The 22,303-nt window shown below is 42.6% G+C and overlaps 1 long non-coding RNA gene across 1 annotated transcript in view; it reads right to left on the reverse strand.

Moving 5' to 3' along the window:
• The window catches only part of LOC134761968 (uncharacterized), a 173,374-nt gene extending 161,913 nt beyond the window's left edge, over positions 1-11,461 (reverse strand). The window contains exons 1-2 of the long non-coding RNA XR_010141296.1: positions 11,241-11,461; positions 10,221-10,333 (exon numbers count right to left, since the gene is read on the reverse strand). This is a non-coding gene — a long non-coding RNA (uncharacterized LOC134761968). The remainder of the gene's footprint in view (positions 1-10,220; positions 10,334-11,240) is intronic.
• Between the last annotated feature and the right edge of the window lie 10,842 nt (positions 11,462-22,303).

Here is a 22,303-nt window from a genome sequence, read left to right on the forward strand (position 1 = left end):
AAGTGAAAAAGAAGGGGCTGCTACAGGTATCCTATTATGGAATCATAGCACAAGAGAGTATCATCAGGTTATCATCAGGAAGGGGACTGTTGGTGGGGCCTTATAAACTGAATTGTGGAGCTGGAACCCTTAGTAGAAATGGTTTACTGATAAGCTTTGCTGCCTAGAGCCAAGAAATAAAAAGAAGAATTTGATTACTGAAATCATGGTTTTTTTCTTGTTTTTGTTTCGTTTGTTTGTTTTGAGACGGAATCTCACTCTGTTGCCCAGGCTGGAGTGCAGTGGTGCGATTTCGGCTCACTGCAAGCTCTGCCTCCCAGGTTCACACCATTCTCCTGCCTCAGCCTCCTGAGTAGCTGGGACTACAGGTGCCCGCCACCAAGCCTGGCTAATTTTTTGTTATTTTTAGTAGAGACAGGGTTTCACCATGTTAGCCAGGATGGTCTCGATCTCCTGACCTCGTGATCCACCCGCCTCGGCCTCCCAAAGTGTTGGGATTACAGGCGTGAGCCACCGCGCCCAGCCTGATTACTGAAGTCAGGTTTTCTTCCAAGAAGAATCCAATTACAATTCAAGCTCAGCCTTCACACTTGATTTTTGCATCTCCCTGCCTCTTGCAACCCCTACCAGGGCCAAAGGCACCCTCTAAAATATACATACCTCCACCTCTCTGGCTTTTTTTTTTGCCAGTCCTGATCTCCCATCCTTTGCCTTAAAACTATGTACTAAGGCAGCAGTCCCCAACATTTTTGGCACCAGAGACCAGTTTTGTGGAAGAAAATTTTTCTGCAGACTTTGTGGGGATGGTGGTTCAGGATGAAACTGTTCCACCTCAGATCATCAGGCATTAGATTCTTGTAAGGAGCACGCAACCTAAATCCCTCACTCCCTCACATGCACAGTACACAATAGGGTTCGCACCCCTGTGAGAATCTAATGGCATCACTGATCTGATAGGAAGCAGAGCTTAGGCAGTAATGCTCACCCACCACTCACCTCCTGCTGTGCAGTCCAGTTCCTAACAGGCCATGGACCAGTACTGGTCCAAGGCCTGGAGGTCGGGGACCCCATATCTCCGAGATATTGCAGGTTTGGTTCCAGACCACTGCAATAAAGTAGATATCACAATAAAGCGAGTCACATGAACTTTTTTGTTTTCCAATGCATGTAAAAGTTAATTAAGGAAATTTGGTGGACACGTACCATGTTTAAAAACTACCATTCAACCCAGCAATCCCATTACTGGGTACATACCCAAGAGAAAACAAATCATTCTACCAAAAGATACATGCACTCACATGTTCATTGCTGTACTGTTCACAATAGCAAAGACATGGATTTAACCTAGGTGCCCATCAACAGTAGGTTAGATAAAGAAAATGTGGTACATATACACCATGGAATACCACAAAGCCTTAAAAATGAATAAAATCTGAGGTGGGCAGATTGCTTGAGCCCAGGAGTTTGAGACCAGCCTGGGTGACATGGCAAAACCCCATCTCTACCAAAAAAATAATAACATGAAAATTAGCTGGGCATGGTGGCACACACCTGTAGTCCTAGTTACTTGGGAGGATTGGTTAAGCCTGGGAGGTGGAGGTTGCTGTGAGCTGAAACTGCACCACTGCACCCTAGCCTGGGTGACAGAATGAGACCCTGTCTCAAAAAGAAAAAAATAAAATGAAATCATATCCTTTACAGCCACATGGATCCACCTGGAGCCCATTGTCTTGAGTGAATTAACACAGGAACAGAGAACCAAATACCGCCTCAGCTCACTTATAAGTAGAACCTAAATATTGTATATTCGTGGACATAAAGATGGCAACAAGAGACCACTGGAGACTACTTGGGGGGAAGGAGACAGGGAGGGAAATAAGGGTCAAAAAACTGCTGGGCACAATCTTCAGTACCTGGGTGACAGGATCATTTATACCCCAAACCTCAGCATCACGTAATATACTCAGGTATTCATAGTTAAGATAAGGGGGGAAATATATATATGCATACATACACACACACACACACCCCCAAGTAACAAACCTGCACATGTACCCCCTGGATCTAAAAATAAAAATTGAAACATTAAGAAGATTTGGTTTAAATATACCATGGAATACTACTCAGCCATAAAAAGGAATAAAATAATGTCTTTTGCAGCAACTTGGATGGAATTGGAGGCCATTATTCTAAGTGAAGTAACTCAAGAATAGAAAACCAAATATCACATGGTCTCATAAGCGAGAGCTGGCTATGGGCACAAAAAGGCATACAGTGGTATAATGGACACTGGAGACGCAGAAGAAAGGAAGGAGGGAGGGGGTGAGGGATGAAAAATTATCCATTGCATACCATGTGGACTATTCAGATGATGGGTAAAGTGAAAGCCCAGACTTCACCACTATACAATTTATCCGTGTAACCAAAAACCACTTGTACCCCTAAAGCTATTGAAATAAAAATAATTTTTAAATTTATGTTTATACTATACTGTAGTCTATTAAGTATTCAATAGAATTATGTCAAAAAAACAAAATACAGATCTTAATTTTAAAATACTTTATTGCTTAAAAAATGCTAATGATCATCTGAGCCTTCAGTGAGTCATAATCTTTCTGTTGGTTATTGCCTCAATGCTGATGGCTCCTGACTGATCAGGGAGCTGGTTGTTGAAGGCCTGGGTGGTTGTGGCAATTTCAATAAGACAACAATGAAGTTTACCACATTGATTGACTCTTCCTTTCATGAAAAATTTCTCTGTAGCATGCAATGCTGTTTGATAGCATTTTACCCACATTAGATCTTTCAAAATTGGAGTCAATCCTCTCAAACTCTGCCACTGTCTCATCAATAAAGTTTATGGAATATTCTAAATCCTTTGTTGTCATTTCAACAATGTTTACGTCATCTTCACCAAGAGTAGGTTCTATCTCAGGAAACCACTTTCTTTGCTCATCCATAAGAACTAACTCCTCATTCGTTCAAGTTTTATCATAAGGTTGTAGCAAACCGTCACTTCTTCAGGCTCCACTTCTAATTCTAGTTCTCTCAATAATTCTACCACGTCTGCAGTTACTTTCTCCAGTAAAGTTTTCAGCCCCTCAAAGTCATCCATGAGAGTTGGAATCAACTTCTTCCAAACTCTCACTAACATTGATGTTTTTGATCACCTCCCATGAATCATGAATGTTCTTAACGGCATCTAGACTGGTGAATTCTTTTCAGAAGGTTCTTAATGGACTTTGCCCAGATCCAAAAGAGGATTCACTATCTATGGCAACTATAGCCTTATGAAATGTATTTCTTACATAGTAAGACTTGAAAGTCAATTACTACTTAATCTGTGGGCTGCAGAATGAATGTTTTGCTGGAGAGCATGAAAACAACATTAATCTTTACATATATCTTCATCAGAGCTCTTGGATGACCAGGTGCATTGTCAAGGAGTAATATTTTGAAAGGAATCTTTTTTCTTTTTTCTTTTGAAGACAGAGTCTCACTCCATTACCCAGGCTGGAGTGCAGTGGCACGATCTCAGCTCACTGCAACCTTTACCTCCTGAGTTCAAGCGATTCTCATGCCTCAGCCTCCCAAGTAGCTAGAATTACCCAGCTAATTTTTGTATTTTTAGTAGAGATGGAATTTTGCCATACTGGCTAGGCTGGTCTTGAACTCCTGACCTCAAGTGATCTGCCCACCTCAACCTCCCAAAATGCTGGGATTACAGGCATGAGCCTCCACACCCAGCCAGGAATCATTTTTTTTTCTATGCAATGGGTCTCAACAGCAGGTTTAAAATATACATCAAACTATGATGTAAACAGATGTGTTTTTATCCAGGCTTTGTTGTTCCATTTATAAAGCACAGGCAGAGCAGATTTAGACTAATTCTTAAGGGCCCTGGAATTTTTGGAATGGTAAATGAGTATTGGTTTTAACTTAAAGTCACTAGATGCCTTAGCCCCTAACAAGAGAATCAGCCTGTCTTTGAAGCTTTGAAGCCAGGAATTGACTTCTCTTCTCTAGCTATGAAAGTCCTAGATGACATCTTCCTCCAATATAAGACTGTTCTGTCTACATTTTAAACCTGTTTTTCAGTGTAGCCACCTTCATCAATGATCTTAGCAGGGTCTTCTGGATAACTTACTGCAGCTTCTTGCTGCACTTGCTGCTTCACCTTGCTCTATGTTATAGAGTCAGTTTCTTTCCTTAAACCTTATAAATAAATATCTGCTGGCTTCACATTTGTCTTCTGCAGCTTCTTCACCTCTCTCAGCCTTCATAGATTTGAAGAGAATTAGGGCCTTGCTCTGGATTAGACTTTGGCTTAAGGGAAGGATGTGGCTGGTTTGATCTTCTGTGTAGACCACTAAAACTTTCTCCATATCAGCAATTAGGCTGTTTTGCTTTCTTGCCATTTTTGTGTTCTCTGGAGTAGCACTTTTAATTTCTTCAAAAATTTTTTTCTTTGCACTCACAACTAGGCTGTTAGGCACAACAGGCATTGTTTTCTGCCTATCTTGGCTTTCGACATGCCTTCCTTACTAAGTTTAGTCATTTCTAGCTTGTGATTTAAAGTGAGAGATGTGTCACTCTCCTGTCCATTGAACACTTAGAGGCCACTGTAAAATTATTAATTGGCCTAATTTAAATATCCCTGGGTCTCAGGAAATAGAGATGCCTGAAGAGAGGAAGAGAGAAAGGGGAAAAGCCAGTCAGTAGAGCAGTCAGAACACACACATTTATGGATTAAGCTTGTCATCTTAAATGGGCACTGTTCGTGGTGCCCCCAAACAATTACAATAGTAACATCAAAGATCCCTGATCATAGATATAATAATAATGAGAAAGTTAGAAATATTTCAAGAATTGCCAAAGTGTGACAGAGACATGAAGTCAGCACATGGCACATGCTGGCAGAAGAATAGTGCCAATAGACTTGCTGGACATAGGGTTGCCACAAACTTCCAACTTATTTTTAAAAACGCAATTATCTGTGAAGCACCACAAGTGGAGCACAATAAAGCGAGGTATGCCCATGTTCCTCAGTTTCTTCCCAGCCCCTTTGAACTGAAGATTCATTTGAACAGTCTGTCAGAGGCCACCTTAAAATTAGCTGAGGGCACCAAATCCTGCAGTCCAACCCAAGATCCTAGGAAATTCTTCATCATCTGAAGCTCTAAGGCCCAGGCCCCTGCCAGGTAGAAGAGTATTTCACACACTCTTCTCATGGGTATTATCATCTAGCTCATGGGTATTATCATCTAGTCTGGGAGTGTGAACAAGTGCTGAGTGAATGAATTGGGCCAGAAAATCCTCACCTAGTTTTACAGGATCCTCACCAGGCATCCAATAGCAGGACCAGGGGCAGGCTTTCCAGTGATTCTCAGAGAAGGGTAACTCACTCCGGGAGGAGGGAGGCATGCTTGGAGCCCAGTGGCCTTCCTTCAATTTGTTGCCGTCTTTGCTCATGCTTGTCCCTCTTTCTGGAATATCTGGAAGGTCCCACCTTCAGCTAGTTTTTACCCCTTATTTATCCCTTCAATTCCAGCATAAGCATTCTCTCAGGGAATCTTCCCTGACCACCCAGTCTGAGACAAGCTGCTTTCCAGGACTGTATTTCTTTATTTCAGAAAAACTGAAATACTCAGTTTACAAATATGAAAAACTGAGTTTACAAATATGCATTCATCAATGTAATTCTCTGATATCTGTCTCCTCTACTATAACGTAAGCTCCATAAGAACAAGCAGCTGTCTGTTCTTGCCCAATATCTCACACAATGCCGGATGTATACAGACTTAACAAATATTTGTTGAATGAAAAAATAAGCTCAGAGAGACAGAGAAGAAAGTGCCTAGATCACCCCAAAACTGCACAGAGTTGACAGATACTCTGAGGTTGAATGCACCACCATCCTGGCCCCAGGATTTTGAAGCTGAAGTGGTAATTGTGGTTACTCATTCCACGCTCCAACTAGTAGGAAGCCCAAGCACTGCCGCAATGACTGCCGTCTAGACACTACCCATTCGCTCAACCCCAAGATGCATGTTGAAATATTTATAACTTAATATCCACAGGGCCAGGGAATCCTTAGAAGAACTGTCTAAAGATGAATAAAAAATCCATTGTAAAATGCTATAAACCAAGTAACCCGGGCCATATGACATAACATGCCTACCTTAGAGAATGTCAAAGTAGACTATTAATGTGGAAAAAAGGACTCCAACAATGCTAGCACTGTACATTCTAATCTTTCCCAGACATCCAACAAAGAAACAAGATGCCTGCAAACACTGAAACTTCCTAAAGCGTTTTCATATTAGTATTAGTAACTGATGAAGTGCTGTGCCAGAGGAAACACTTGATTCTCAGAACTCTTGAAATGATGGCTGGATTGTGTGATTCATCGATAGCATAGCAAACCACAAAAGAGATAAAACATTACCAAAGAATGAAAATAATACATATTGCAAGATAAATACACATGGAATAATCTGTATAGAGCCTGAAGAGTACTTAACACCCACCATTTAGCCATTCCTTCCAGCCACTGTTGTTGGCAGGATAGTAAAATGTACCGGGAATTTTTGTGATTGACAGTTACATGGCTCTGCTGTTCTGATAGAAACTTTGAAAAGATATTTTAGAAAGGAGGTGCATGCTATGAAGAAAGGGCACAGGTTTGGAATTATAATGAACTGGACTTTCATTATAATTCCAATTTCAGCTCTGCTGCTTACCGGTGCTGTGCTATTAAGCCTCCATTTCCTCATCTATAAAATGGAAGTGATGTTACTTGCTTCATGGGGTTATAGCAGGAGTTGATTAACTATGACTCTTGAGCCAAATCTGGCCCACCGCTTGTTTTTGCAAATAAAGTTTCATTGAAACACAGCCATACCCATTCATTTTCATGTTGTCTCAAGCTGTTTTCATGCTACAATAGCAGAGTAGTTATGACAGACCATAGGACCCACAAAGCCTAAAATATTACCTGCCTGACCTTAGGCAGAAAGTGTTTGCCATCCGTTGCTATAGACTACACATGTGCATTTTTCTGCCTAAAATAACATTTTCCTATTTCTCCTCACCTAGCTAATATCTTCTCACCCTTCAGAGTCATTTTTTAGAGCAACTTTCCTTTACCTCCTAGATAAAGTTAAATCTGTTCCTCAATGCTCCCATAGCAACACTTTGGATAAGACTCATCACATTTGTCAATACTGTTCTCCATCTGCCTTCTTAACTAACCTGTTAACTCCATGACAGTAAAGGTGATGTCTGCATCCTATATCTTTTCTTAGAAGATTCCAGTAAGTATTGCAGTTGGTTTCTACACAATTCTACCCCTTCATACTACTACCCCATCTTTGGCAGACATTCTTGGCAGTGGTCAAAGTTTTATCTAATACAGAAAAATTCCAGTTCAAATGAAAGGTATTCAAATGGAGAAGGCTTCAAAGTCCCTATTGCAAATTAACAATGGTGGATTGTGGCAATCAATCAACACTGTCACTGTGAATCTGCTTAAAGGGCTCTTTCTAGGACCTAACCAATGTTACCAACCAATATTTGTCAAACATCTACTCTATAAAGACATTATTTAGGTACTTTGGTGAATACAAAGAAATATAATCCATTCTGCCCATTTTATCCTAGGGCTACATTCTGAATTCAGATCATAAGCCTAAAATTTCATATTGAACTTCTCTTTGGAAAGCAGCATACTAAAGATTAGCAAACCATCTCCCAAAAAGCCCAACACCATCATATTTTTTTTCATTTAAGAGCAGATTAAAACTTCCATGGTCTGGAATACTATACAGCCATAAAAAAGAATGAGTTCATGTCCTTTGCAGGGACATGGATGAAGCTGAAAACCATCATTCTCAACAAACTATCACAAGGACAGAAAATCAAACACCACATATTCTCACTCATAGATGGGAATTGAACAACGAAATCACTTGGACACAGGGTGGGGAACATCACACACTGGGGCCTGTTGGGGGTTGGGGGGCTGGGGGAGGGATAGCATTAGGAGAAATACCTAATGTAAATGACGAGTTAATGGGTGCAGTAAACCAACATGGCACATGTATGAAATCTATGTATCAAACCTGCACGTTGTGCACATATACCCTAGGACTTGAAGTATAATAATAATAATAATAAAGAATTTCCATGGTCAAGGACCAGATAAAAAAGCCAGCCTGCTTTTAGGGGGCACTACGTGTGAAAATATTTAATTTTGAGTGCCAGAATCATGTCCAGTGTGGCAAGGGGGGAGACATGTAATAACTGAGACCAACTCACCAAAAAGATCCACATCATCCGTGTGACCCTCACTCTGGGAAAATTTCCACTGATTGATAGAATGAGGAGTGGAACTGTCCACACAACTTAAGTTGCTCAATCAAGTGCTCTCTCTCTCTCTCTCTCTCTGCACCCCGCAAACACATACACAACCAAATGTGCATACTTTAAATAAATTATATGTTTCTATAGTATGACTCCAACTCCACTCTACACATCTCTTCCTTCCTTTTCTAGTTAGCTACCAATGCAGAACAAGTTACCCCAAAACTAGAGACTCAAAGCAATGCTATTATCACATTCATGATTTTGTGAGTCCACAATTCAGGAAGAGCTTAGCTGGGGGTTCTGGCTGGGGATCTCTCCTATATTGCAGCTGTATTTTGACTGGGGCTGAAGTTGTCTGAAGGCTCAATAGGGCTGGTGTCCAAAATATCTCACTCATATGGCTGGCAGTTGACGCTGGCAGTAGGCTGAGAGCTCAGCCAGGACTGTCACTCAGAGCATCCCCACATGGCCTCTCCATGGGGACTGGGGTTCTCTCAGCATGGAAGCTGGATTCTGAGAGAAGAAGTCCAAGAAGCAGTGTCCAAGAGCAAGGGTTCCAATAGACCTGTTAGGAAGCTGCAGGCTTCCTCCTGGCCAAGCCTCTGAAGTCACACAGGACCACTCTGCACATCCTACTGAATGCAAGTAAGCCAACACCAGCACAAACCCAGGGGGAGGGCAATTAGACCTCACCTCTCAATGGAAGAGAAAATTGTGGCATTTTTTTTTTTTTTTTTTTTTTTTGAGATGGAGTCTCGCTCTGTTACCAGGCTGGAGTGCAGTGGCGCCTTCTTGGCTCACTGCAACTTCCGCCTCCCAGGTTCAAGCAATTGTCCTGCCTCAGCCTCCCAAGTAGCTGGGACTACAGGCATGCACCACCACACCCAGTTAATTTTTGTATTTTTAGTAGAGATGGGGTTTCACCACGTTGGCCAAGATGGTCTCGATCTCTTGACCTTGTGATCCGCCCACCTTGGCCTCCCAAAGTGCTGGGATTACAGGCGTGAGCCACCGTGCCCAACCATTTATGGCATCTTTAATCAGCCATCTTCCACATGGATAATGCTGTTCCCACTCTCATCTTTCCCAGTCTCTTAAAATAATTTGTGATCAATTACCCCCCAATACACATACATAACAAAACCAAATTTATGTATACACCATCATAAAAGGATTTTTGATCAAAAATATCTAAATAATAATGTATCCAAACCACACTTAGAACTCAGCCAAAACCTCCACACCTGCAACGCTTATGCATGCCCAATTCAGGCCTCAAAAAGAGACCCATTCTACAATTATAACACCAGCTGTAACCAGTTGGTTGCAAGGTACTTAGAAATTTATCGGTAGGTGATGCTGGCTGAATAATAACAGTAGCATACACGTCTGTAGAGTTGGAATGAATGTGTGTGGAGAGTGTGTTATCATTTTCAAGTTGCTTTCACATTTCACAACCAACAGCAGGCATGAGTCAGAGGCCTCCCAAAAGCATAGCCTGAGATGAGGATTTGGTTACAGAGTTTATTTGGGATGTGATCACAGGGAGCATTGTAAGGGAGAGTAAGACAGGGAATAGAGGCAAACCAATAAGGGCACATCGATGAGCAGCTACCACTGTGGGCAATTGGAGCTCATTCCCACTGCATGTCTCTGAGATACTGCATGGAGCACATCTCAGGGTTCCCCACTGAGCGGGGAGGAGGCTGCCCCAACTCCCTCCCCATGTTAGTTGGGGTAACTCATGGTACATTAAATCCTTGGCACTTCCAGTTATTAGTCTGCTCTCACACTGATGTGAAGAACTGCCCAAGACTGGGTAATTATAAAGAAAAGAGGTATAATTGACTCACAGTTTCACATGGCTGGGGGATCCTCAGGCAACTTGCAATCACAGTAGAAGGTGAAGGGGAAGCAAGGCACCTTCTTCACAAGGCAGCAGGAAGAGAAATGAACGCAGGAGGAACTACCGAACAAAAAACCATCAGCTGCAATGAGAATTCACTCAGTATCACGAGAACAGCATGGGGGAAACTGGCCCCCATGATTCAATTACCTCCACCTGGTCTCTCCCTTGACGCCTGGGGATTATGGGGATTTTGGGTGGGGACACAGCCAAACCGTATCACCCAGCTTTGCAGCCTGCCATACACATACACTGAGCACCCTCCCAAGGCAAGGCCCCCCCCGCCCCACCCACAGAAGAAATACACAGATAGCTGTCAGTGTACGGACAATGGGATGAGGGGTGGAGGGACACCCACCATGTCTGCTATGCTGTGTTAAGAATTCTGAACCTTATCTTTATTAATTCCCACAACAGTTCTGTTGTTATACGTTGTTGCTGTCTCCATTTCACAAATGAGGCTCAAAGAGACTAATTAACTTGTCCAAAGCCACACGGCAGATACTGATTAGCCTAATTCCACCCTCTATACTAAGCTGCCTCTGAAGGCCCAGAGAGAGTAAGTGACTTGGGTGGAGCCACCCCATACCCATCGACACCACAATCAGAAATAAAAAGCATCATGACCTCCGGCTTGTCACCACACTGTGTCTTTTGGTCGTCTCACACTGAGCTCCATGCCCTCCAAATGCAATGTCATGAATAGCTTAACCAAAAACTTTTACATGTTTTTTGACTCAGCAAAGCAGACAATACATGCTGTAAGTCAAAACACATGTCATCTGTACTATACATTAAGAATTGGGGCTGCTCTTGGTACCCCCAGCAGCATGGAAACAACCCGGAAGGAATCTCCTCAGCAGAATTAGAATGTGCTTTGGATGCAGAGAAGAAAAGGGTTACAGAGCACAGATTCAGCCAAGTAGAGACATCTCGAGGGCTTTGCCTTTCCTAGAATTCTACTTACAAGTTGTAGTACTGGCTCCACACAATGGAACTGCAACCGAAACAGAATTTCTAAGCAGCAGCCTGAGTCAGGGGGATGAATGTTTACTAAGACAAGGCTGGACCCTGGGCAGGGACCGGCATGGAGCTGTTGGGGCTTGTACAAAAGAGTCCTGCTGGACCAGAACAAAGTTGAGCAGTTGTAAAATGAATGAGTAAACAGCGGTGGAAAAGAACTAACATTTTTTTATGTGTGACTAAGTATTCAGTCAACTCCCCTGGACAGACTTCATTCATATCACACCCTCTGTAAAGGTGAGACTGTGATGACGAGTCATTGAATGGGTCACACAGCTAGTAAGATCAGAGTTTAGATTTAACCCTTCCCAGTGTGCCGGACTCCAAAATTCATTCCATTAGGCCTCATGACCTCCTTCATGTGTTTAATGAGCTCCTACTGTATACTAGATTAAGTAAGCCACACGGTGCATGCCTAGAAGATAGGACGGCACCTTGTTAAATGTTTGTACTCAGGGACTAGTACAGTGCCTGGCCCTGAGAAAATTCCTTTGGGGTGGCCCAGGATTTCATAGGGGAACAAAACCTGCATGCAGAGGGAGATGTATGTAACTGTCATTGGAGTGTTTTGTACAAAGGGTTTCCAGGCTTCAGTAATCACGTGGGGGCTTCCACAGAGAAGCTGGATCTGAAAGGAGGTATGGCAATTGCTGTGCTAAGGAGGGAGGAACTCTCAGTAGAGGGACAGAGACCCATACTCAAGAACGGGCATGACATAGGAGACAGCAAGCAGACAGATACGTCTGGCTAGAGTTTGTGGTTTGCGTAAAGGAGAAGCAGGAGAGAAATGTAGAAAGGTTAGCTTTGTTTATACCTATCCTTGAGTGTCGGGTCATAGACTTTGGAAGTTTTCGGAAATAACAATGAAATTGAACAGATGCTTCATGTGTGCCAGACACTGTTCTATAATCTACAGCAGGATTTCTCAGCCCGGACACGACTGACTTTTTCAGCCAGACAATTCTTTTTTTGTGGAGCCCTGGACATTTTGGAATGTTTGGTAGCATCCCTGGCCTCTGCCCACTAGATGCCATTAGAACCTTTTCCCCAGCTATGACAACCAAAGCTGTCTCCTGACATTGCTAAATGTCCGCTAGAAGGCAATATCACTCCCGGTTGAAAGCCACTGCTCCACATATATTCAGTCATTCCATTTTTATGACTCTGTAAGGTAGTTACTATTAACTCTATTTTACAAGTGTGGAAACTGAGGCATGGAGAAGCTATGTAATGTGCGCAGGTTCAATGGGCTTATAAGCAGCACAGTCAAGAAACTCTGCCAGGACCGATTAATTTCGAGCCCATGACCTTACTCACTATGCTGTGTTTAACATGTCAAAATATTACATTTTAAAAGTACTGCTGGGCACGTTGGTTCATACCTGTAATCCCAGCATTTTGGGAGGCCGAGGTGGGCAGATCATGAGGTCAGGAGTTTGAGACCAGCCTGGCCAACATTGTGAAACCCCCTCTCTACTAAAAATACAAAAATTAGCCGGGCATGGTGGCGCACACCTGTAATCCCAGCTACTCCAGAGGCTAAGGCAGGAGAATTGCTTAAACCCAGGGGGCTGAGGTTGCAGTGAGCCGAGATCCCGCCACTGCACTCCAGCCTGGGCGACAAAGCAAGGCTCCATCTCGAGAGAAAAAAAAAAAAAGTGCAAAATGCAGTAAGCCCTGGGCTTACAATTACGTAAAATTTGTATGAAGTTGCATGACAACTGGTGACAGTGCACAAAAACATCGTCATCATCAGCATCAAAAGTTTAAATCAGAGAGGTCGAATTATGGGGTTTCATTTTTTCTTTAATGGTGTTAAAGTCATATTTTTTAAATATAAAAATATACACTTTAAATTCTTTAAATGTATTTTTAAATGTAAGTGAAACATTTGTTGGACCCTAGGCAATACCACTAACCTTATTTCTCCACCCATTTTCAAGATTAATTGGCTAAAATCAGTTTGCTGCCACTCATTCTTTTGAGACTCAGCTCAGGCATTACCTCCTCCTGCAGGAAGTCCTCTCTAGCTACTCCACTTCTACCTCTGGAGTGGCTTCATGTGCTCATTCTTACTGCAGTCAGAATAGCATCCTAATTTCCTTAATTTCCCTAACACCATAATTTCTTTTTTTTCTTTTTCTCTATTATACCTTAAGTTCTGGGACACATGTGCAGAACATGCAGGTTTGTTACATAGGTATACATGTGGCATGGTGGTTTGCTGCACCCATCAACCTGTCATCTACATTAGGTATTTCTCCTAATGCTATCCCTCCCCTAGCCCCCCGCCCCCCGACAGGCCCCAGTGTGTGATGTTTCCCTCCCTGTGTCCATGTGTTCTCATTGTTCAACTCCAAGCACCCTAATTATTTCTTACTCACTATGCCTTTCTCCCACAAAACTGTGAGTTCTTTAATGCTAGAAAAAAAATTCTTTCAATAATTTAATTTCCAACTACCAACATGTCTGGCATAACAGTGAATGTGTTTGAATGAATGTTTGTCAAATGAATAAGCAAGCACAGATTTGAGGAGTCCAGGGTGACAGGCCCAATCCACTGGACAGCACAGTCACTGAGCTCTGCTCCCAGGCCATGGCTGAGCCTCACACTCCAGCCTGAGGACAAAGCTCAATGAGTACCATGAACACAGGTGACATAGGGAAGGAGAATGGGGAGGTGTCTATATCTTTCTCCCAACAGCCCTGCATGTGCATGGCCTCTCATTCCATTAGATTCCACACATCTGCCTTTGGATAGTGTATTAGTCTATTGCACTGCTATAAAGAACTACCTGAGATCAGGTAATTTATAAAGAAAAGAAGTTTAATTGACTCACAGTTCCACATGGCTGGGGAGGCCTCAAGAAGCTTACAATCATGGCAAAAGACAAAGGAAAAGCAAGCACCATCTTCACAAGATGTCAGGAGAGAGCAAGCGAGGGGGAAGCTGCCAAACACGTTTAAACCATCAGGTCTCATGAGAACTCACTCACTATCAGGAGAACAGCACGGGGGAAAAGGCTCCCATGATCCAATCACCTCCCACCAGGTCCCCCCCTCAATATGTGGGGGTTACTATTCAAGAGGAGAGATTGGGTGGGGACACAGAGCCAAACCATATCAGATAGAAACAGAGAAAAAGCAAACCACAATGAGATACCATCTTACACCAGTTAGAATGGCAATCATTAAAAAGGCAGGAAACAACAGGTGCTGGAGAGGATGTGGAGAAATAGAAACACTTTTACACTGTTGGTGGGACTGTAAACTAGTTCAACCCTTGTGGAAGTCAGTGTGGCGATTCCTCAGGGATCTAGAACTAGAAATTCCATTTGACCCAGCCATCCCATTACTGGGTATATACCCAAAGGACTATAAATCATGCTGCTATAAAGACACATGCACACGTATGTTTATTGCGGCATTATTCACAACAGCAAAGACTTGGAACCAACCCAAATGTCCAACAATGATAGACTGGATTAAGAAAATGTGGCACATATACACCATGGAATACTATGCAGCCATAAAAAATGATGAGTTCATGTCCTTTGTAGGGACACGGATGAAATTGGAAATCATCATTCTCAGTAAACTATCGCAAGAACAAAAAACCAAACACCGCATATTCTCACTCATAGGTGGGAACTGAACAATAAGAACACATGGACACAGGAAGGGGAACATCACACTTCGGGGACTGTTGTGGGGTGGGGGGAGGGGGGAGGGATAGCATTGGGAGATATACCTAATGCTAGATGACGAGTTGGTGGGTGCAGCGCACCAGCATGGCACATGTTTACATATGTAACTTACCTGCACGTTGTGCACATGTACCATAGAGCCTAAAGTATAATAATAATAATAATAATAATAATAATAAAATAAAAAATAAAAAATAAAAAAGAAAAAGAAAAACAGTGAGACTAAAAGGGGAAAAAAATATTCAACCCTTTGCTTAATACAATACCTGTGTCTGTGAGGTCCTCTTCAAACATTCAGACCAGTATGTCCTGTGTCTCTAATGCAGGGCATATCAGGGTCAAGAAGTGGGCTGTTCCCAATTAAACAGCAACAAACTCTAAAATCAAGTTCTACAGTGACAGATTCTATTTCTCAAACAACTATAATTGATATATAAGTAACAGCTCCTTTTTATCAAATATATAATTCCCCAAATAATTACACTCTTTGTCTTTAATCCTCACAACCACCCTATTATTATCCCAGTGTCAGGCATCCGTCTGTCTCAGTTCCTTTATCTATCAAATTGGGATAACAATGACTGCTTCGTAGATCTCCACAACCATTAAATGAATTTATCCACATAAAGAGCTTAGAACAGTGTCCAGCATATAATAAGCACTCCATAAATGGTAGTTATTATTGTCTCCTATTTACAGATCAGGAAACTAACACAATCGGATTCACACCTCTCTCTATCTTTGTCTGCCACTCTTCCCCCAGAATGATTTACCCATCAGGTTACGTATCAAAAGGGAAACTAGCAAAGGATTGTGTCCAAGGCAGCTGGCTTCAGGGCCCACCTGGATCCCAGGGACAGAACTAGATTAAGTGCTGGGCACCCTTGACTCCCGTCCCCTGTGCTTTGGTGCCCTCTGCTGGTCTGAAAACTCCACTGTTGGGAATTGGTGCGTGCATGGGGGCAGGAAGGGGAATGAACCAGTGTCCATCTGCTTTTTGCAACAAAACTGCCCTATACCTAGGTCCATCCAAGCCCTGTTTTCTTATTTTGTATATAAAGGAACAGGAATGGCAGAGTTTCTGAGACTAAGCGAAACAAAACTTTTAAGGGAAGAATATGAAAAGTCAAAAAGAACTTGTGTTTACTGGCAGCCTGCTATAAGCAAGGGATTGCTGTATATAGTTTCTCATTTCATCCAATTTAGGCTGGCAGGGCACCGGTGTAAGCAAAAGAGCAGCAGACTACGAGGCAGAAGAGGAGTGGGGATCTGGAGTACAGAAAGGGTGGCTATTGCATGCAGGGGTGCAGACACACCTATTTCGATATACTAATAAATAGGTTCGTTACTTTTTAGGAACATCTGTGTTCTAATATGATTTATGTTTGAAGTTTCCCAGCAAAATGCCTGGAGGGTTCTCAACAAGGTCAGAGGAGCATTCTAATGGAAGAGGAATTCACATCCATTATTTGAGAGTCCACCATGGGGCAGGCACTTCATAGATGATATTTCGTTTAAGACAATAAGGAGGAATTTTCATTGCGATTTTGTAAAGCTCTGAGAAGCTGAATAACTTGCCCTCAATCACACAGCCGGTGCATGGCAAAGCTGAGCTCCCCTGCATGCTTCACCTCACTCACTTCTCGCACGTGGAACGCTTCTCCCTCAGTGGGTACAGGCACACTGGACCTCAGAATTCCTGGCCACGCTAGGGAGGGAGCAAATGCTGACCCATACTGTCGGTGTCTCTGAACCAGACAACACTCTCTCAGCTCCTAAGAGGCAGCCTTCACTGCTGCCAGTCAAAGGGAAAGAGAAGAACACGTCTTAGAAGGGGAAAAGCTTGATTCCGAAGACGAAACCAGATTGGCTTTCCTGGGGTGACTCGGTTGCTCTGAATCATCCAGTGAAAACAAGCACTTTGCCATCTGGTAATTACCTTGGGGCCGAGGTGTCAATCCCTTCTCCTTTATCCTGCCCTCCGTAGGAAAACTCTAGCCCCTGGGTGGTCCAGATGGTCAGAGGCCTTTGCACAATGAACAGAGGCCGCTGCTCCATATGTGACTCCTTTGCCACGGAAGTCATCCCATGAAAAACTACAAGCAGGAAGATTTCACTTCTCGTAAATGCCTCATTAGAGAGTCAGCAACTTCTGGGAAGGAACTATCTGTGCCCTGTCCCCCACTTCCATCTCCTTTCAATTAAGGAGTCCAAAGTTCTGTGCTTCCCACCGCTATATTCATGCCTGCATAGGAGCCTCATGGAACTATCACCCTCACCAGAAAAAAAGAGAGAATCTGTTAATAACAGGCTTTGTTCTGTCTCAGCGGTTTCTACCCTTCCTCCATTCCTTCTTGACTCCTGACAGTAGCTGTCCAGAGAAACAGCCCCTTGTTGGATTTAATACAGCAACCCAGGGATCTCCAACTCACTCCCACACCAGAGAGTCCCCAACAGCCCTTGAGAGGGGTGAAATCCATTAGTAGAGGCCAGAATTCACCACTAAGTAAGACAGGGTTTGATTACCCTGATTCTCCAAATCCCATAGCAGCTGGTACTTCTTTGTTTGTTTTTGGTTTTGGTTTTTTGTCTGTTTGTTTGTTTTTGAGACGGAGTCTCACTCTGTCACCCAGACTGGAGTGCAGTGGCACAATCTCGGCTCACTGCAACCTCCGCCTCCCAGGTTCCAGCAATTCTCCCACCTCAGCCCCCCGAGTAGCTGGGATTACAGGCACAAGCCACCACATCCAGCTAATATTTTGTATTTTAGTAGAGACCGGATTTCACCATGTTGGCCAGGCTGGTCTCAAACTACTGAGCTCAGGTGATCTGCCCGCATTGACCTCCCAAAATGCTGAAATTACAGGCATGAGCTACTGTGCCCAGCCAGCAGCTGGTACTTCTAACATGCTCCTCGGAAGTCCTAGACAGCCTCCTGCTGATTGCTTTGTCCCAAACTTCTTTCTACTCACATCGAAAATTGAGAGACAACATAATACAGTGAAAGGTAGAACAGAGTAATATTTAAGGGCCTCAGTTAGACAGGGGTTCATACTCTACTAATCTATGACTTGGGATAGTCACCTAACCTTTCTGAGCTTGTTTCTACTCTAAAATAAATAAATAAAAGTAACTACGTAAAAGATTTTATTATGATTATTTACCCATTGATGTATTTTCATGGCAAATAATAAGTATTTAATAAAATTTTGGCTAGTACATTAATATTGATATTGATATTAACATTGATTTTGTTGTTGATATATATAGATGTTAATATTACAAGGTCAAAGCAGTAGTCGTATATGCCTCGGAGCCCAAAATATACAGTTGATCATCCATAGTAGGGACTTGAAACTTGCCCAGTATTGACATGTGTGGTCAGATGACTCTTTTTTGTATGGGGTTGTCCTGAGTATTATAGGATACTTAGCAGCATCCCTAGTCTCTACCCACTAGATACCCAACAGTACCTTCCCTCCAATTGCAACAACCAAAAATGTCTGTTGACATTGCCAAATATCTCCTGGGGTGGGGCAAATTGCCCATCATTGAGGACCCCTGCTCTACCATATCCTATGCCAGTCACTCAACTTCTTACCTTTAACTTCCTTTAGTGGCAAAGCAAAAAAAAAAAAAAAATCTATCAATCAAATGACTACTAAGTGACAGATAATTTTAATGTTAGCTCATTTCATTCCCCACAATACTGTGTGCTATGCCTACTTATAGAGGAAGAAAAATGAGAAATCCAAGCCCACCTAATTGCAGAGGTGACTAGCAGTGAGTGAAGGCCAGGGAGTGTGACACCGCCTGAGAAAAGAGAGGACAGAGGCTCATTCACAGGTTAAAGAGAAGCCAGAACAAATGTGAAGGCCAAGACTCACAGAAAACAAACAAGAGAGAATGACTGTGATGAAACTAAGAGATGAGACCAAAGGGTCTAGGCCTAAACATAGTGCTTTAATGCAGGGTAAGGGGTCTGCAGGCTCTGGCCAGAAGCCAAGCCAGAGAAGCAAGTGACCAGCCCTGAGGTTTTGAGGGATTGTTTAAACCTGAAACTGCAGAGTCGCATCTTCACCCCCACAAAACAGATCTTTCTGGGTCAATAAAGATGTGCATGGTCAGCTGGAGAAAAAAAAAACAAGGTAGGAACTGAGCATAAATGTCAGATGAATGCTAGTGACCTTCCTAGAGGACTCTAGATCTAAGCCAGGTACCAATGGTTTGCCTGTTTATATGGTATTTTCACCCTGAAATCTGTTCTGTTGGAATAAAGCAGGTTGTAAACACTAGCCTATTCACTAAGACTGTTATTATTAGATGAGTCACCAAGCAGGAAAGAGAGGGAAGAGGAAACGACCAGTGTGACTGTCTGAGGAGGAAAGCCCTGCTCCCTGAGCTCAGGGGAGAACGGAGATGAAAGCAGGGATGCTTCGTGCTGGTTGACTCGCAGCTTCTTGAGTGCTAAGCCGAGCCAACTGTGTGACTGTTTGGGAATCGGGGCTCAGATGGAATAGTTCTGGGGCCTAGGTCTGCAGTCGACTAGCTGGCAACCCTGGGTGGATCATTTTTCTTCTCTGAGCTGCAATTTCTTTATCTGTCGAAGCCAGGTAATAGCACCTGTCTTGAGTAGCTGGTTAAGTAGCTAAGGTGTTAAGGAGAGAGTTACGTGGAAAGCTACTTTGGTTGAAGAAAAGAGTCTTGGGGGACTTCCTCTATCATTAAAACAATAAGACTGGGGCTCATGGGCCCGGCATCCAGAGTCCCAACTATGAAAGAACCAACTGGTCAACTACTCCATCTGATGAGAACCCACATATACAAATTCTCTTATTGTCTTCTGGTTCTGAGAAAGTCCCTCTATCCTATTGGTTTCTTGGAAATTCATAGTTCCAGAACAGTTGCTTAAGTACAACTCTATATTAAAGGAAGAAATAAATCGTAATTATAACTCAACACTCACTCCTTTCATGCCTTGAGAATCACACTGCTGTCCAGTTCTAGTCTCCCCACCCAGATCCCCACCCCTGGCCAAAGACGTAGACACAGCAGGGGCTTCCACCAGCCTTACCAATATGCACTTTTAGGGACAGAGGAGAAAAACCAGTCTTCCCCTGGCTCCAGGAAATAGATCCAAATACATTTTCAAACATGGTGTATAGAAAAATATGGTGTATTTGGTTACGCACGTCCCCCTTCCATCTCTGAATCCAGGAGTAGCCACAGGGGACATTTTATCCATATGTTTCTCATTCATTCAAATGTAACTCACTAAAGCACTGCTAAGAAGTACAAGGCCAAGACGAGTTTGCGTGCTATATCATTTATTAATTTTGCTTTTACCCCAGAAGCAGTAAATCATATTTTCCTGAGAGCAAGCGATGTCAACCCTCAAAATATTTACACTTGAGCCAAGCACAGAACTTCCAACCACTGTACCATGGTTGACTCTTGCAGAAACACACACCCCAGCTGTGGGAGGGTAGGATTCTCTACTGAATAGCTTGAAATAAGCATATCCAAAAATTATGGTGGAATTTTACAGTTAAAAAAAGTATATTTCCGTAAAACATACAAAGTACAGAACATAAAATGTGGCAATATCTTTTTGATTGTTGGAAATATACAGAAGATGCCATGATTCTCAAGTAGGTGGAGGAAATACATCAGAGTTGTTATGGAGTGTAATGTGTTTATGTTGATCAAAAGAGGAGTTGAAATTTGAGAAAACCTGCTATAAGAGAGAAATATTACCTCTGTCTTGCTTTAGAAATTTTGAATATGTTTGATATTGATTTGTTTGTTTTCTGTTTTTTATTTTCATAGTTAAATCTGTTTGAATTAAAAGTGGAAAAATACTGATCCAAAAGTTCACCATTTTTAGCTAGTCAGTTTGAATGTCTTCCTATTTCTGCCTTTGCCATTTTTTAATAGTCTGATATCAGATTCACCTTTAATCTCTGCTGAAGTATCAATTTTCCATGTCTTCCTTAAAATTGAATGCCTTGGTTGGTAAAAGAAAAAGAACATGAGCTTTGGAGCCAAGGAGAAGGATTCAAATTCAGCTCGACCACTCCCTAGCTTAGACAAGTTGTTCCACCTTAGCTGCTCTATTTGTCTAGTCCTTATCACCCTCTATCTTCTTCTAGTGCTAGAAACTCTGTCCACTTCTTATTACCCCTAACCATCAAGCTTCCCAATAGAAGAGGTAGATTAACATGAAAATAGGTCAGAACGAAGGTTTGAGGGAAGGGCAATGAGCACAGACCTAATAGATCCAGGACATAAAAGCCAAATTTCCCCAGTTTTACATGGCCTCTCCCAGAGTTGATGCCTCTTAGGTTGTCCCTGCAGTGGCTTATTAAATAAGAGGAAACCAGGAAGCAAAAAACAAACAAACAAACAAATCCTATCTTGGAGTAGTAGACAAAATAATCACACACACATACGAATACACACAGATGTCCACATTGTAATCCCCAAATCCTGTAAATATGCTACTTTACATGGCAAAAGGAATTTGCAGCTGTGATTGAGAATCTCACATAAAGTGATTATCCTGGATTATCCACTTGGGCCCTTATTATAAGGGCCCAGAAGGGCCCTTATAAGTAAATGAGGGAGGAAGGGGAGTGAGAGATTTGAAGGTATACTATTGCTGGCTTTGAGGACGGAGAAACCGTCACCAGCCAAAGAATGCAAGTGACCTTAAGAAGTTGAAAAAAGCAAGAAAGTGGATTCTGCCTTAGAACCTCTAGACAGAACACAGCCCTTCCAACACCTCGACTTTAGCTCCATGAGACTCATTTTGGACTTCTGACCTCAAAAGCTGTAAAAGAACTGTTGTTTTAAGTCACTAAGTTTGTATTAATAGTAATGTGTTACAGCAGCGATGGGATACTAACGCAGTTGGTACTGAAAGCTGCATGCTGGGTGGTCAAGCTACATTGCATATGCATTCACCAACAGTGTAGGGGTATCAGAGGGAGCAGAGAAGCCTAAAGAGTCTGTCTCCCATGAGAAAAGCCTTTGAGGTAGGACCTGACAAGCTCTTCCCAATCTGGGTTTCTCTCTGTGTTAGTTATCTATCGCTGCATATTAATTTACCCCTAAAACATAGCAGCTTAAACCAGTACACATTCATCATCACGCATTGTCTGTGGGCCAGGAATCTCATCTGCGTCAGGGCCTCTCACAAACTGCGGTGAAAGTGTCCACTGGGCAGAGTCATCTGAAGATTCGACTGGGAAGCATCTACTTTCAAACTTATTCAGTGATTATTGGCAGGATTCAGTTC

This window comes from Pongo abelii, chromosome 7, assembly GCF_028885655.2.
Source record: "Pongo abelii isolate AG06213 chromosome 7, NHGRI_mPonAbe1-v2.0_pri, whole genome shotgun sequence".
Lineage (NCBI taxonomy): Eukaryota > Metazoa > Chordata > Mammalia > Primates > Hominidae > Pongo > Pongo abelii.